We start from the raw sequence: 14,910 nt of genomic DNA, 5'->3' as shown, positions 1-14,910 counted from the left end.
TTGAGGCAAGTTACTCAGCTTTTTTGTTTTTGTCTTTGTTTTTTTTGTTTGTTTGTTTTTTTGAGACAGGGTCTTGCTCTGTCATCCAGCCTGGAATGCAGTCTCAGCCTCCCGGATTCAAGTGATCCTCCCACCTCAGCCTCTGGAGTAGCTGGGACTATAGGTGTGTGCCACCATGCCTGGATAATTTTTGTATTTTTGGTAGAGATGGAGTTTCACCATGTTGCCCAAGCTAATCTCAAACTCCTGGGCTCAAGGGATCCACCCACCTTGGCCTCCCAAAATGTTGGGATTACAGGCCTACTATGGCCTACTGAATAGGCCTATGCATGGCCTACTCAGCTTTCTACAACTTGACCTGTTTCCTCATCTGTAAAATGGAGGTAATAATGTATCTCCTAGAGTCTTTATGACAATTAAATGGGATAATATTTGCAAAAGGCTTAGAACAATGTATGACACATAGGAAACCCTCATTTTTAGCTTAACTGTTGTAAGAGGTCTTTATGTGCTAGGCTTGAGTATGTGAGGTATTAATGATTTGCTGTGTAACAAACTACCTCAAAATATAGCTGCTTAAAACAACAAATATGTATTATCTCACACAGTTTCTGAGGCTCAAGAGCTCTAGCTAGGTGGTTCTGGCTCAGCATCTTTCATGAGGTTACTGTTAGTGTTGGCAAATCCATACAGGTCTGCAGCAACCTCAATTCTTGCCTCCTCAGAAGAAAGAATTTGACTGAGGGGCATAAGGCAAAGGTAGAGACTGAGGCAAGTTTTAGAGCAGGAGTGAAAGTTTATTAAAAATCAGGCCAGGCGCGGTGGCTCACGCCTGTAATCCCAGCACTTTGGGAGGCCAAGGCGGGCGGATCACCTAAGATCGGGAGTTCGAGACCAGCCTGACCAACATGGAAAAAAAAAGAAAACTCTAAAAAAAAAAAAAAAAAAAAAAAAAAGTTTATTAAAAATCTTTAGAATAGGAATGAAAGGAAGTACACTTGGAAGAGGCTCAAGTGGGCGACTCGAGAGATGAAATGTGCGGTTTGACTTTTTGACTTAGGGCTTTGTAAGTTGGCATGCTTCCGGGGTCCCTTCTCCCCTGATTCTTCCTTGGGGTGGGCTGTCTGCACGCGCAGTGGCCTGCTAGAGCTAGGGAGGGGAGCATGCTCAGTGTGTTCACTGGCATATGCATACTTGCTTGAGGCGTTCTTCCCTTACCAGTCAAATGTTTATAGAAGGTCATGTATCAGTTAACTGCCATTTTGCCTCTTAATGTGCATGCTTGAGCCCACTTGCCCAATTCCTGAGATCTTACTGGGAAGCTGATAATCACAACTTTCTGGTGTTTCTGTTTATTGAGTGACTTTCTTTCCCTGGCACTGGCTGCAGCCAATTATTATTTTAAAGAGACAGTTTAATAACGGCCTGACCATCACCTGATGGTTGCCTGACATTCCTGTTGTGGGAGCCTCTCTTCTGCTCTGCTCATGTCTGACTAGCTATCTACTGTAACATTTCAATGAGCTTGTTGACTGGGGCTGAAGTCATGGAGGGGCTGGAGAATCTGCCACCCAGTTCAGTGGCTGTTGGCAGAGGCTTCAGTTCCTTGCCACTAGGTCTCTCCATAGGGCTGTCCAAGATCAGGCAGCTGGCTTCACATATAACAAGTGATGGCGGGGGAGGGTAGAGAGAGACAAGATAGAAGCTGCAACTGCTGCCATATTTTGTTCAGTAGAAACAACTCACTAAGTCTAGGCTATACTGAATGGGAGAGGAATTAAACTTGAAGAGTATCAAATAATTCATGGACCTATTTTTAAAACTGCCACAGGTATGGAAAGAAAAGTAAGGGTTATCTAAGTAGACAAGAACAGATATGATAGGCAAAGGGTGTAGCAGAAACAAAGGAATAGAGATAATAAGAGAGTTACATGGAATGCCCTCTAGCATGGCTAGAGAATTAAGGTGATTACTTCTTCTCATTTTATTTTATTACCATTATTATCATTACTATTTGGAGACAGGGTCTTGCTCTGTTGCCTGGGCTTGAGTGCAGTGGTGTGATTATGGCTCACTGCAGCCTCAACTCCTGGGTTCAAGCAGGAGCCCAGCTAATGTCTTTTGTAGAGACAGTCTCACTATGTTGCCCTGGCTGGTCTCAAACTCCTGGTCTCAAGCAGTCCTCCCACGTCAGCCTCCCAAAGTGCTGGGACTACAGGTGTACACCACCACACTCAGCCTCACTTATTCCCATGTTATTTCTTTGCTTGTTTGTTTGTTTTTTGTGATGGAGTCTCGCTTTTGTTGCCCAGGCTGGAGTGCAATGGCACGATCTTGGCTCGCTGCAACCTCTGCCTCCCGGGTTCGAGCTATTCTGCCTCAGCCTCCCAAGTAGCTGGGATTACAGGCATGCACCACCATGCCCAGCTAATTTTGTATTTTTAGTAGAGATGGGGTTTCACCATGTTGGCCAGGCTGGTCTCGAACTCCTAACCTCAGGTGATGCACCCATCTTGGCCTCCCAAAATAAAGTAATTTTCCCAATATATACAATTAGTAGATGGCAGATCCAGGGCCTGAATCCATATTTCTGATTATAGAATCTTTGATTTTATCTCTATGTTGGGGTTCTCCTGAGAAACATAGCCAACAGGGAGTGTGGGTATGCGTGTGTGTGGAGAGAGAGAGAGAGAGAGAGAGATTTATTTTAAGGAATTGGCTTACGCAATTGTGGAGGCTTGGTAAATCCAAGATCTGTAGTCTAGGCTGGAGACCCAGGGAAGAGTGGCAGCTTCGAGGCCATAATCAGTCTACTAGCTGAATTCCTTCTTGCTCAGGGGAGATCAGTGTTTGTTCTATTAAGATCTTCAGCTGATTGGATGACACCTACTCTTATAAAAGGTAACATGCTTTACTCAAATTACACTGATTTAAATGTTAATCTCATCCATTAAAAAAAATAAAATAAAAAACATCTACTCAGAAACTCCAGAATGATGTTTTACCAAGTATCTGAGCACTGTGGCTCAGACAAGTTCACACATAAAATTAACTGTCTTACTACCTTATACAACAATGACAATTTACAGTTCAGACTGCGAAGGTCCTTGAATGCCATTTTGTTGGATTTATGAAAATTAACCAGTGGCTCTCTAAGAGACTTGACCTTCATCATCTGATACTGGCAGCAGGAATGAGGTGGGGTGGGTGTCCTATAGAATAGTTTAATTTCTTTAGGGAATGTATGTTGGAATATTTGCCTATCATGCTGGATTTTCAACCTTGTTTTGACACATGACAAATTGGATGTTTTTTTCCTTTCAATACTTTTCCTTTTGGTCCACATATTTTTAGTAATTAATCATTTTTTATACATTTTATATATTTCTTTTTTCTTTTTTTGGGGTGGGGAGACAGGGTTGCTCTGTCACCTAGGCTGGAGTGCAGTGGCACAATCTTGGCTCACTGCAATCTTGACCTCCTGGTCTCAACTGATCCTTCCACCCCAGCTTCCCAAGTAGCTGGGACTACAGGAACATGCTAATTTTTGTAGAGATGGGGTCTCGCCATGCTGCCCAGGCTGGTCTTGAACTCTTGGCCTCAAATGATCCTCCTGCTTTGGCCCCCCAAAATATTGGGATTACAGGTATGAGCCACCTCACCCAGCCATTTCATGTATTTCAATATGATGACTTAGATTTCAAAAATATTTTTCTTTGGCCAGGTGCGGTGGCTCACACCTGTAATCCCAGCACTTTGGGAGGCCAAGGCAGGTGGATCACCTGAGGTCAGGAGTTAGAAACCAGCGTGGCCAACATGGCGAAACCCCATCTCTACTAAAAATTCAAAATTAGCTGGGTGCCTGTAGTCCCACCTACTTGGGAGGCTGAGGTAGGAGAATCGCTTGAACCTCAGAGGTGGAGAATGTAGTGAGCCAAGATTGTGCCACTGCACTCCAGCCTGGGCGACAGAGCAAGACTCCGTCTCAAAAATATATATGTATATATATATTTTTTCTTTACTGTGTATTCTCGCCTATTTAGTCTTTCTTAACTTTAACTTTTTCTTTCTCTTTGAGGCCTTATTTCAAGGCTTACTTTTAGATATCCCTCCTACCAAAGTGCAGCGTGAATTTAGTAAAGACGACAGAAATGTAGGTGAGAACTAAAGGACCCAGTTTGTAGACCATCTGGACTAGGAGATTCAAAAGGTATAAATATTGTTCAAGCTTCATTTCTTTGCAGGCAGTGCATAAAAGAAAAGTTATTTCAACCTTGATGCTGTAGAAATTGCTCTCTGTAGCTAACATAGAACAGGAAACCTTAATATTTTTCTTGGTGCCTCAGAATTTAAACTCACATTGGTCCCAGACTGTTGTTTTGGTCCACTTGAAACAGCAGGAGAAAACACATAATTGGGAGTGGGCTGGAGAATATTATGAGGCCACCCAAAAGTGATCTGGATTATAAATCTATGCATACACCCTATTAGGAGAGAACAGGAAGCAGAATCTAGAAAACCAGTAGAGCAAAAGTTCTGATAAGCTAGAAGAAAAAGCAGAACCGGACTTGCAGAGTAAATGGGGGCTGAGACCTCATAATAGAGTGTAAAACAGAGTAAAAGAATTGGGAGCTAGTTTTATGGACATATCCATATTCTGGTCAGTTTTTTTGTGGAAACCGCAAAAGGGAGGGTGAGCATCAGGTGGTTAATTAAAATCAGCAGCGCAGCCATTGTTTTGAAAGGGCTGGTTTCTGTTTTGCCTGTAGGGAAGGAAGCCTGATGGTGGTTAGCAAGGGAGAGGGTATAAGGAGTGGGACCTCCCATTGCATCATGGCCCTGGGAACATAGTTTTAAGGTTTCTCTGTGGTCCTCTTGGCCAAGAGGGGGTCTTTTCAGTCACTTGGGGAGCTTTCCCAGAGAAGATTTTGGAAGTTTATTCATCTTTTTGTCTTTAATAAAATTAAACCATCTTGGAAAAATAGTTTTTCCTATTTTACCTTGAAAGATTGCCAGGTGTGGGCATTCTGTGAATTCTCTAAGTAACACATTCCAAAGGAATTTTCTTCTTTTTAATTGTGTTCCGGAAGCTATTATTAATAGGTTACTCATTTGAACTGTATGACAGCAGGAAGTAAGACTCAAAGATCTAACCACACTGAATAACTCTTTGGATTAACCCATGTAGAAAATGATCAGCTAATTTTGACTTAAATCTTGCTTATACTAATGACCACTTGCATTTTGAAGAAAGAAATCAATCATATTCCCAAATCCACTACTCTAAAGTATGAGGTAATTTCTATTCCAGCATCTTTTTGTTTTTATTTTTAAGACAGAGTTTTTGCTCGGTTCCCCAGGCTGGAGTGCAATGGCGTGATCTCCGCTCACTGCAACCTCTGCCTCCTGGGTTCAAGTGATTCTCATGCCTTAGCCTCCCGAGCAGCTGGGACTACAGATGTGAGCTTTTTTTTGTATTTTTAGTAGAGATGGGGTTTTGCCCATGTTGCGCAGGCTCGTCTCAAGCTCCTAGCCTCAAGTGATCTGCCTGCCTCAGCCTCCCAAAGTGCTGGGATGATTACAGGCATGAGCCGCCACCCTCAGCCTGTTCTATTCCAGAATCTAAAGTGTCTTCTGAACGCTTGAGGATAAGGTAAGGTAAAGAGAAAAAAATAATGGTGGAGAAATATGGTGAGAGGAACCAATCTTTACGGGGCAGAAACTGCAATATTCTATGAGATCTTTTCCTCCTCCCCAAATATCAAATATTCTCCATCATGCCTCTTAGAAAGGGCTCCTGGTCAATTTTTATAGGTTCACTGAAACTTGGCCTCTTGACCACTATCAGGAATTTACAATATACAGGCCAGGTGTGGCTCATGCCTATAATCACAACACTTTGGGAGGCCAAGGTGCGTGGATCACTTGAGGTCAGGAGTTTGAGGCCAACACGGTGAAACTTTGTCTCTACTAAAAATACAAAAAATAGCTGGGCGTGGTGGTATGCACCTGTAATCCCAGCTACTTGGGAGGCTGAGACAGGAGAATCGCTTGAACCCGGGAGGTGGAGATTGCAGTGAGCTGAGATTGTGCCACTGCAATCCAGCCTGGGTGATAGAGTGAGACTCCACACCCCCCCGCAAAAAGAATTTACAATATACATATAAATAGGCAATAAGTATTAAAAGGCTGATATGAATGCCAAGTCAGTTTTTTTTCACCCAGAGAATTGCTGAGTAGAACACAGACTAGATTTCATTTGACAGCTACTCCCACATGCATTATAATACACACACCGTATTCCTTACTGTAGAAAGTTACAGTTAAGGTTATAGGAACTGGATCTTGTCCATATGAAAAAACAAAGACTATGTTAGTAATAGTATTGCTTTTATGTTTATGTATAGTATATTGTTATTTGCCTTTGCCTTTAAATATATTACTATTTTGGCTCTTAAAATTGTTCAAAAACCCAGGTAGTTATTCACCAAGTTCTCGTTAGTCACCGAATTAAAATTGCATTTACAATAATGAGAATGTCAAATAGTACATACTGAATTTTATAAGTTTGATATACATTTTAAACAAAAGAACCAAGATAAAATGCATTTTCTAAACCGATAAGGCCAGGATACTTTATCATAATGTTAAAATTGTCCCTAATGTTAGGAGTTAAAGGCTAACATTAAGAAATCTTTTCAAAATTTTTTTTTGAGTAGAAGGGCTTTTTTTGTATTGAGTCAACCAATTTACATTAAACAATTCAGTAAAGTTTACTGTAAACAATACACAGTATATCCTCATATTCCACAGCAGCTTCAGAGTAGTAGTATGACAATAGGAGTTTCTGGCTCTGAGCCCCCACCTGTGTAAATACTGGCACCCCAGTTCTCCAATCTTCCCAGCACTCAAGATTCCTCCTTCTCTTGGCAGGTCCCAAAAGAGTCAACTTGATCTTTTTGACAGCCACTAAGAGAACTCCATCTCTTTGTTCTGTGCCTGGTCACTTTGGCACAGCTGTCTTGCTGACACTCTTCAGATATGCGCTGACCTTGGCATGCCACTAGGGGATCGCTGCATCATTGTATATACTTACCAATTATCACACTCCCCCGTTGCTGATGCTAGATTGAGTCCCTTCAGGTCAGTGTCTCTGTTGTTCTAGGTAATGCGGGAGTGGAGTGAAGTGGGATCCTGTCTCTGCTGGTGTTACAATCCTTTAATGGGTTTCTAAAGAGGGTCACCTTGCTTTACATTTTTATGGAGAGCTCAGTGTTAAATTTTATGTTGACACATTTTCTTGCAGTTCTTAGCTCTTAGGCTCCCGTCAACTTCCGTGGTACTGGGTCAGGTAACATTTGATGTGACATGACTTCAACAACCCCTGAAAGGGGCTGGACACTTTAACTCAAAACTATTCAGAGCGAGTTCCCTGCACACTTCAGGTCATCCCAAAGAAACCAAGCTGACCATGAAACCAGGAGATAATGTTACAAACACACTACTCACTACTGTTGGTTGCAAGGCATTCTCCTCTTTCTCGCTTTCTCTCCCATTCCTCTCTCTCATCCTACTCCAATTTGCTCTACTTTCTAGACTGCAGCAAAGGCCCTTTGTTACATGTAACTTTTACTTTTTAAGAGAGAAATTTATTTTCTGTCAACAAAGAAGTATAAATATAAAATTCTATTAAATAAATAATAGTCTTCATTTAATACGATTAGTTAAGAAAGAGATAAGGGAAAAGCATTGTGCCTGAAGACAATATTTGAAATTAGTCTTTATTACTTGGTTGTCTCACTTTCATTTTTCCTATCAGAAACAGTTTTTTATTTAGTTAGATCCACCAACTTGTTTCTTCAGCATTAACCGGGTTTTAATGATCTGCTTCTTACAAACATTCAATTGCCTTTTCCTCAAGCCTCTTTTCTGGGTAGGCCCCAGAGAGAAGCAGCAGGGAGGAACTTATATCCCAGGATGAAGCATCCTCACCAGAGCAACATCATTCCATGTTGTATTTGCCAATAAGTCGATGACATTAGGCCTTTTCAGTAGAGTCCCCATTTCTTTTTCTTCCAGACATTAGATATTTTTCAAAGTGAATTTTAAGTACCTTTTTTTAAGATCTAGACTGCAATAAATTTTTCTCCAATTAAACACAACATAATACAGTGTGTGGTTCAGACTGATGCTAGTATCAGTTGATTTTGCAAGCCCCATTTACTAGTAAAAGCTGGAGTTGTGTGACCCTATCTTATTCAATAAACAAGTATCCAAATATTTATTGAGCACCAACTCAATATAGGGCCTTGGACTGAATTAAAGTAGCAAGCTGACCACAAAACCAGGAGATAATGTTACAAACACAGTATTCCTATTGTGCAGTGGTCACAATTTTAAGGTAAAATTTGGAACAGCTATGAAAATATTTTGTGTAACAGAATGAAAAATTTCTTGCCGGGCAGGGTGGCTCATGACTGTAATCCCAGCACTTTGGGAGGCCAAGGCGGGCGAATCACCTGAGATCAGGAGTTCAAGACCAGCCTGGCCAACATGGTAAAACCCCGTCTCTACTAAAAATACAAAAATTAGCCAGGTGTGGTGGTGTGCGCCTGTAGTCCCAGCTACTTGGGAGGCTGAGGCAGAAGAATCCCTTGAACCCAGGAGGCAGAGGTTGCAGTGAGCTGAGATTGTGCTACTGCACTCCAGCCTGGGAGACAGGGTGAGACTCCATCTCAAAAAAAAAAAAAAATTGAAAATTTCTGCTCATATCTGGATTGAAGTTACCCATGAAGTCATAAAGGACTGAATTCAGAGGACATTTTTTATTATTCCAATGTTGGGTTAGGTTTGTGCCTTAATACTCTTCAGGATTTAACTACACCAGATGCAAAGGAAGTAAATGCCCAAACCTCATAGCCAAGTGTACCATTTTCCAGTATTTTGATGTGAAATTATTCTGACACAGTAGAGTCGAATGCCTCCTACTGTTTTTCTGATAGCTCTGCTATTGACTGGATGTTTGTGTCCCCTAAAATTCATATGTTGAAGCCTGATCCCCAATGTGATGGTATTTGGAGGTGGGAACTTTAGGAGGTACTTAGGTCAAGAGGATAGAGTCCTTGTGAATGGGATTAGTGCTCTTACAAGAAAAGATGTGAGAGAGATGATCTCTCAGCCATGTGAACATACGGCAGAAGGCACCTGTCTACAAGCCAAGAAAAGACCCTCACCAGATATCTGCTGGTGCTTTGATCTTGAACTTCTCAGTCTCCAGAACTGTAAGAAATAAATGTTGCATAAGCTACCCATTATGTTGTAATTTTGTTAACAGCAGCCCAAACTGACTAAGACAAACAAGGATCTTAGCCTTTTGGTTTTATTATGTTTAATGTTTTTGGAGATCCCCAAATGATTTCTTCCTCAAGGGAAAATGCAAAACACTATCATCACCAAGATACTCTGTCTTGTCAATTATTTTCTGCATTTATCAATTTCCCCTTACATTTACTCTGCTTATAATTGTACCTCACTTTATGGCAGGTTCCCACTTTGGTTTTTATTTTGTTTTGTTTTTGAGACAAGGTCTCACTCTGTTGCCCAGGGTGGAAGGCAGTGCTGTGATCTTAGCTCACGGCAGCCTAGACCTCCCGGGCTTAAGTGATCCTCCTGCCACAGCCTCCCAAGTAGCTGGGACTACAGGTGTGTACCACCATGCCTGGCTAATTTTTTTTTTTTTTTTAATATTTGTAGAGATGGATCTCACTATGTTATCCAGGCTGATTTCAAACTCCTGGCCTCAATCCATCCTCTGGCCTTGGCCTCCCAAAGTGCTGGGATTGCAGCTGTGAGCCACCATGTCCTGTGACTTTTCCTAAGCATTGTTAGCACTCATCTTTATTCTAAGATCCTATTCAGATCTAGTGGATCTATCTCACCTCCCAGGACTCTGTTTATTGCCCTTGATCTAGGTTTACTGTGCAGTGATATATGTATTATCTTTCTAAACATCTTCTGTGCTCTTCTCTTACTTACGTCAGGTTCCAATGTGTGTGGAGAGAATCATCTAAAAGGTCTGCATTATACTGGCCTGGAGGCATGAGGTGTTAATTAGGATACTGGCTATGTTGTTGGAACAAGAAACTCAAAAATACAAAGATTCCCAAATGGCTCTATAACATAGAGAATTTAGCTCCTTCCCCCTTGTTGCTTTCCCATGCTTAGGAAGTTGGCTCATTTTTGTGTCTGAAAATGGCTCAACCACCACATCCTCATTCCAACCCACTTAAAGGGAAAAGAGTGAATGAAGCACCTGGCCCAGAAATTGCATATATTACTTCTGCTTACATTCCATTTTCTTTTTTTCTTTCTTTTGTGGGGGTGGGATGGGGGGGACAGGATCTTACTCTGTTACCCAGGCTGGAGTGCAGTACTTGATCTTGGCTCACTGCAACCTCCACCGTCCAGGATCAAGCGATCCTCCCACCTCAGCCTCCAGAGTTGCTGGGACTACAGACGTGCACCACCACGCCCAGCTAACTTTTTGTATTTTTGTAGAGATGGGGTTTCACCATGTTGCCCAGGCTGGTCTCAAATTCCTGGGGTCAAGCAATCCACCCACTTCAGCCTCCCAAAGTGCTAGAACTACAGGTGTGAGCCACTGCACCCAGCCACATTCCATTTTTTATGCAATCTTTAGCTATATTTGGCTCCAACCTTAGTATAGAAAGAAATAAAGGTATTGAGAGGACAATTAGCAAACTCTGTCTACCACACACTGTAATTTTTTGTTGTTTTTTTTTTGGAGACAGAGTCTCACTCTATCACCCAGGCTGGAGTGCGATGGCATGATCTCGGCTCACTGCAACCTCCGTCTCCCGGGTTCAAGTGAATCTCCTGCCTCAGCCTCCTGAGTGGCTAGGATTACAGGCGTGTGCCACCACGCCTGGCTAATTTTCTTTTTTTTTTTTTGAGACGGAGTCTCGCTCTGTCGCCCAGGCTGGAGTGCAGTGGCGCAATCTGGGCTCACTGCAAGCTCCGCCTCCCGGGTTCACACCATTCTCCTGCCTCAGCCTCTCCGAGTAGCTGGGACTACAGGCGCCCACCACTACGTCCGGCTAATTTTTTTTTGTATTTTTAGTAGAGATGGGGTTTCACCGTGGTCTCGATCTCCTGACCTCATGATCCGCCCGCTTCGGCCTCCCAAAGTGCTGGGATTACAAGCGTGAGCCACTGCGCCCGGCCACGCCTGGCTAATTTTCATATTTTTGGTTGGGACAAGGTTTCACCATATTGGCCAGGCTGGTCTTGAACTTCTGGCCTCCAGTGATCTGCCCACCTCAGCCTCCCAAAGTGCTGGGACTACAGGTGTAAGCCATTGCACCAGGCTCATATGCTGTAAAGTCATCTAGGTCCCTTAAAAATAATTTTTTAGAAGCCGGGCATGGTAGCTCATGCCAGTAATATTAGCACTTTTGGAGGCAAAGGCAGGTGGATCGCTTGAGCGCAGGATTTAGAGACCAGCCGGCACAACATGGCGAAACCCCATCTCTGCAGAAAATACAAAAATTAGCCGAGTGTGGTGGCATGTGTCTGTAGTCCAAGCAAGCTACTGGGGAGGCTGAGGTGGGAGGATTGCTAGAGCCCAGGAGGTCGAGGCTGCAGTGAGCTGAGATTGCGCCCACTGCACTCCAGCCTGAGTGACAGAGTGAGACCCTGTCTCAAAAATAATAATAATAATTTTTAAAAGGCAGTAACTAGCAGTTGGTGCTTTGGCTATTCAGTTCTTGCACCCTAGTTCTCTGGAAGTTCCCACTAGTATTCAGAGCAGGGGGATGGAGGTAGTAAGAAAAATAAGACTTTTTGATCTGATCTCTCTTTATGCTGTGATCCCTATGCCATTTATCCCTGCCAAAAACGTAACCTGTGCATTGACTGTCACAAATAGCCAGATTTTGACTTTTTGATCACCTTATCTTGAATGTACATTTATGCTATAATACATTAAAGATACAACTAATACTAGTAAGACTAGGAAGCTGAATGTACCCCTTTCTTAGGTGGCTAAAATCTCAATACCTTTGAGTGCCTTTCACTTTACTCTTTGTACACAGGCAGTCTTCTTGTTTAGGAACCTCATCACCCTAGCTGCATGCCTTGTCCATCTCAGCAGCTTGTTCCTTTAATGCCGCCAGTCTGAGCTTCAGCATGCTACTTGCATTCCACAGGAAGCCTTGTAGTCTTGAGCATATTCCACAGGATGTGTGCTTCCTTCCTTAACTACTCTGAAACCTGTGGCTGATAAGTACACCATTGTCTTAATGGAGATCTCTGTTGATAAGAACCAAAACTTCCTCAACACAGCTCTGTGACTGTAGGCAGGGAGGGTATTTATTGAAGCGATTCAGGGGCATATCTGATCATCTAATTTCAGAATATAGAATCCTATTGCATAGGAAGTAGTCATCCAAGAGCTTGGCCGGGCGCGGTGGCTCACGCTTGTAATCCCAGCACTTTGGGAGGCCGAGGCGGGCGGATCACGAGGTCAGGAGATCGAGACCACGGTGAAACCCCGTCTCTACTAAAAAATACAAAAAATTAGCCGGGCGTGGTGGCGGGCGTCTGTAGTCCCAGCTACTCGGAGAGGCTGAGGCAGGAGAATGGCTTGAACCTGGGAGGCGGAGCTTGCAGTGAGCAGAGATTGTGCCACTGCACTCCAGCCTGGGCGACAGAGCGAGACTCCGTCTCAAAAAAAAAAAAGAGCTACCCTTTTTGGGATCAGATGATCTCTCATCTCTGCTTCGCTAGATATGTCCATTTGTTCCTTCTCTATCTCATTCTTTTTTTTTAATGCTTTTTGTGAAAACTGTCATGTATCTCATTCTTTCTGATCTTTGCAAGCTTCTCAAGGTTTGCTCTCCCGTAACTCTGACCCAAGGCTTTGATTTGCCATGGAGTCATGTTTGTCCCAATGTACCCACACATCAGAACTTCTCTGCACAATAGGAACAGCGTCCACCTTTTTATTTTGGTACAGTTTCTCAAAGGAGAACATTGACTTTGCTCACCCTGAATCAGGTGTCTACCCCTGGTCCAATCAGTTGTGACCAGGATCTTGGGTCACCTGAGAGAAGTATGACCACTGTGACTGCGGGTAGAGGACAGATTCTCTTAGAATGAGTTGTGGGTGGGAAGAAGATGGTTGATGTATCTAGTACATATGTAATATTTTTTCTTTCTTTCTTTTTTTTTTTTTTTTTTGAGACAGCCTTGCTCCGTGGCCCAGGCTGATGTGCAGTCATGCGATCTCAGCTCACTGCAATCTCCACCTCCTGGTTTCAAGCAATTCTCCTGCCTCAGCCTCCTGAATAGCTGGGACTACAGGTGCATGCCACCACACTTGGCTACTTTTTGTGGTTTTAGTAGACAGGGTTTCGCCATGTTGCGCAGGCTGGTCTTGAACTCCTGTACTCAAGCAATCCACCCTCCTTGGCCTCCCAAAGTGCTGAGATTACAGGTGTGAGCCACCTTGCCTGGCCCTCTCTCTTTTATTTTTTCTTTTTGACACAGTCTTGCTCTGTGGCCCAGGCTGGAGTGCAGTGGCATGATCTTGGCTTACTTCAACCTTCGCCTCCCAGGTTCAAGCAATTCTCCTGAGTAGCTGGGACTACAGGTGTGCACCACCATGCTTGGCTAATTTTTGTATTTTTAGTAGAGCTGGTTTCGTCATGTTGCCCGGGCTGGTCTTAAACTCCTGACTCAAGTGATCCACCTGCCTCACCTCCCAAAGTGCTGGGATCACAGGCGTGAGCCACCATACCCAATCTCTTTTTTGTATTTTTAACCTCAGACCAAATTTGGGATGAGTGAAGTCAGTCCTGCAATAGTATGAGAGTTACACTTTTCGTCAGTTACAAAATACCATCTGATCAAATACCTTAATTTGTACTAGGAGTGGTTCTCCAAAGGTCACTACAGGTCAGCTGTTCCCATGACCATGTAACTTGTCACCTCTTCCATGCACTCATGCTTGAGAATTGGTGGCTGTAGACCCTCCTGCACTGGTATCAGTTTCTGGAAACATGCTGCATTTAGACCTCATTATTTTAGGTGTAGCGTCTTCACATCTCCTTTTGAAATTTTCCAAGGTTTCCACCATGTTTCTCTGAATTACATGATCTGTGGATATCATTTAGAAATATAAAAATATGAATTACAAACTCACCTGCAGCAGGAGTAGATTGAGGTTTTTGTGTTGCTTGAAGCTTATACAGCTTGGGAGATTTTTTTTTTTTTTTTTTTTTGAGACGGAGTCTCGCTCTGTCGCCCAGGCTGGAGTGCAGTGGCGCGATCTCGGCTCACTGCAAGCTCCGCCTCCCGGGTTCACGCCATTCTCCTGCCTCAGCCTCTCCGAGTAGCTGAGACTACAGGCGCCCGCCACCACGCCCGGCTAATTTTTTGTATTTTTAGTAGAGACGGGGTTTCACCGTGGTCTCGATCTCCTGACCTCGTGATCCGCCCACCTCGGCCTCCCAAAGTGCTGGGATTACAAGCGTGAGCCACCGCGCCCGGCCCCAGCTTGGGAGATTTTTTAAAGAAAAAATAATTTTAAATTATGGAGACAAAATTAGGTATGAAATTGATTCATGAGAAAAACACAACAAATATCTTTTAAATACATGGCTTTTTAATTTCATTGGGCATAAAAATAACATGACAATGTTATTAAAATACAGATTTCTGGGTCCACCCCAGACCTACTGAAACAGAATTTATGAAGTCCTGGAATCTGCATTTTAGCACACAACCCCAGGAAGGCTGAATACCACATTTTGAGATAAACCAAGTAATCACTGCAGTGAATAAGACTTTGAGAATATCTCTTCTCTGTTTTGAGGGTATATTTGCTTG

Source organism: Hylobates moloch, unplaced genomic scaffold, assembly GCF_009828535.3.
Source record: "Hylobates moloch isolate HMO894 unplaced genomic scaffold, HMol_V3 SCAFFOLD_2, whole genome shotgun sequence".
NCBI lineage: Eukaryota > Metazoa > Chordata > Mammalia > Primates > Hylobatidae > Hylobates > Hylobates moloch.
This window is presented reverse-complemented; position numbering follows the sequence as displayed.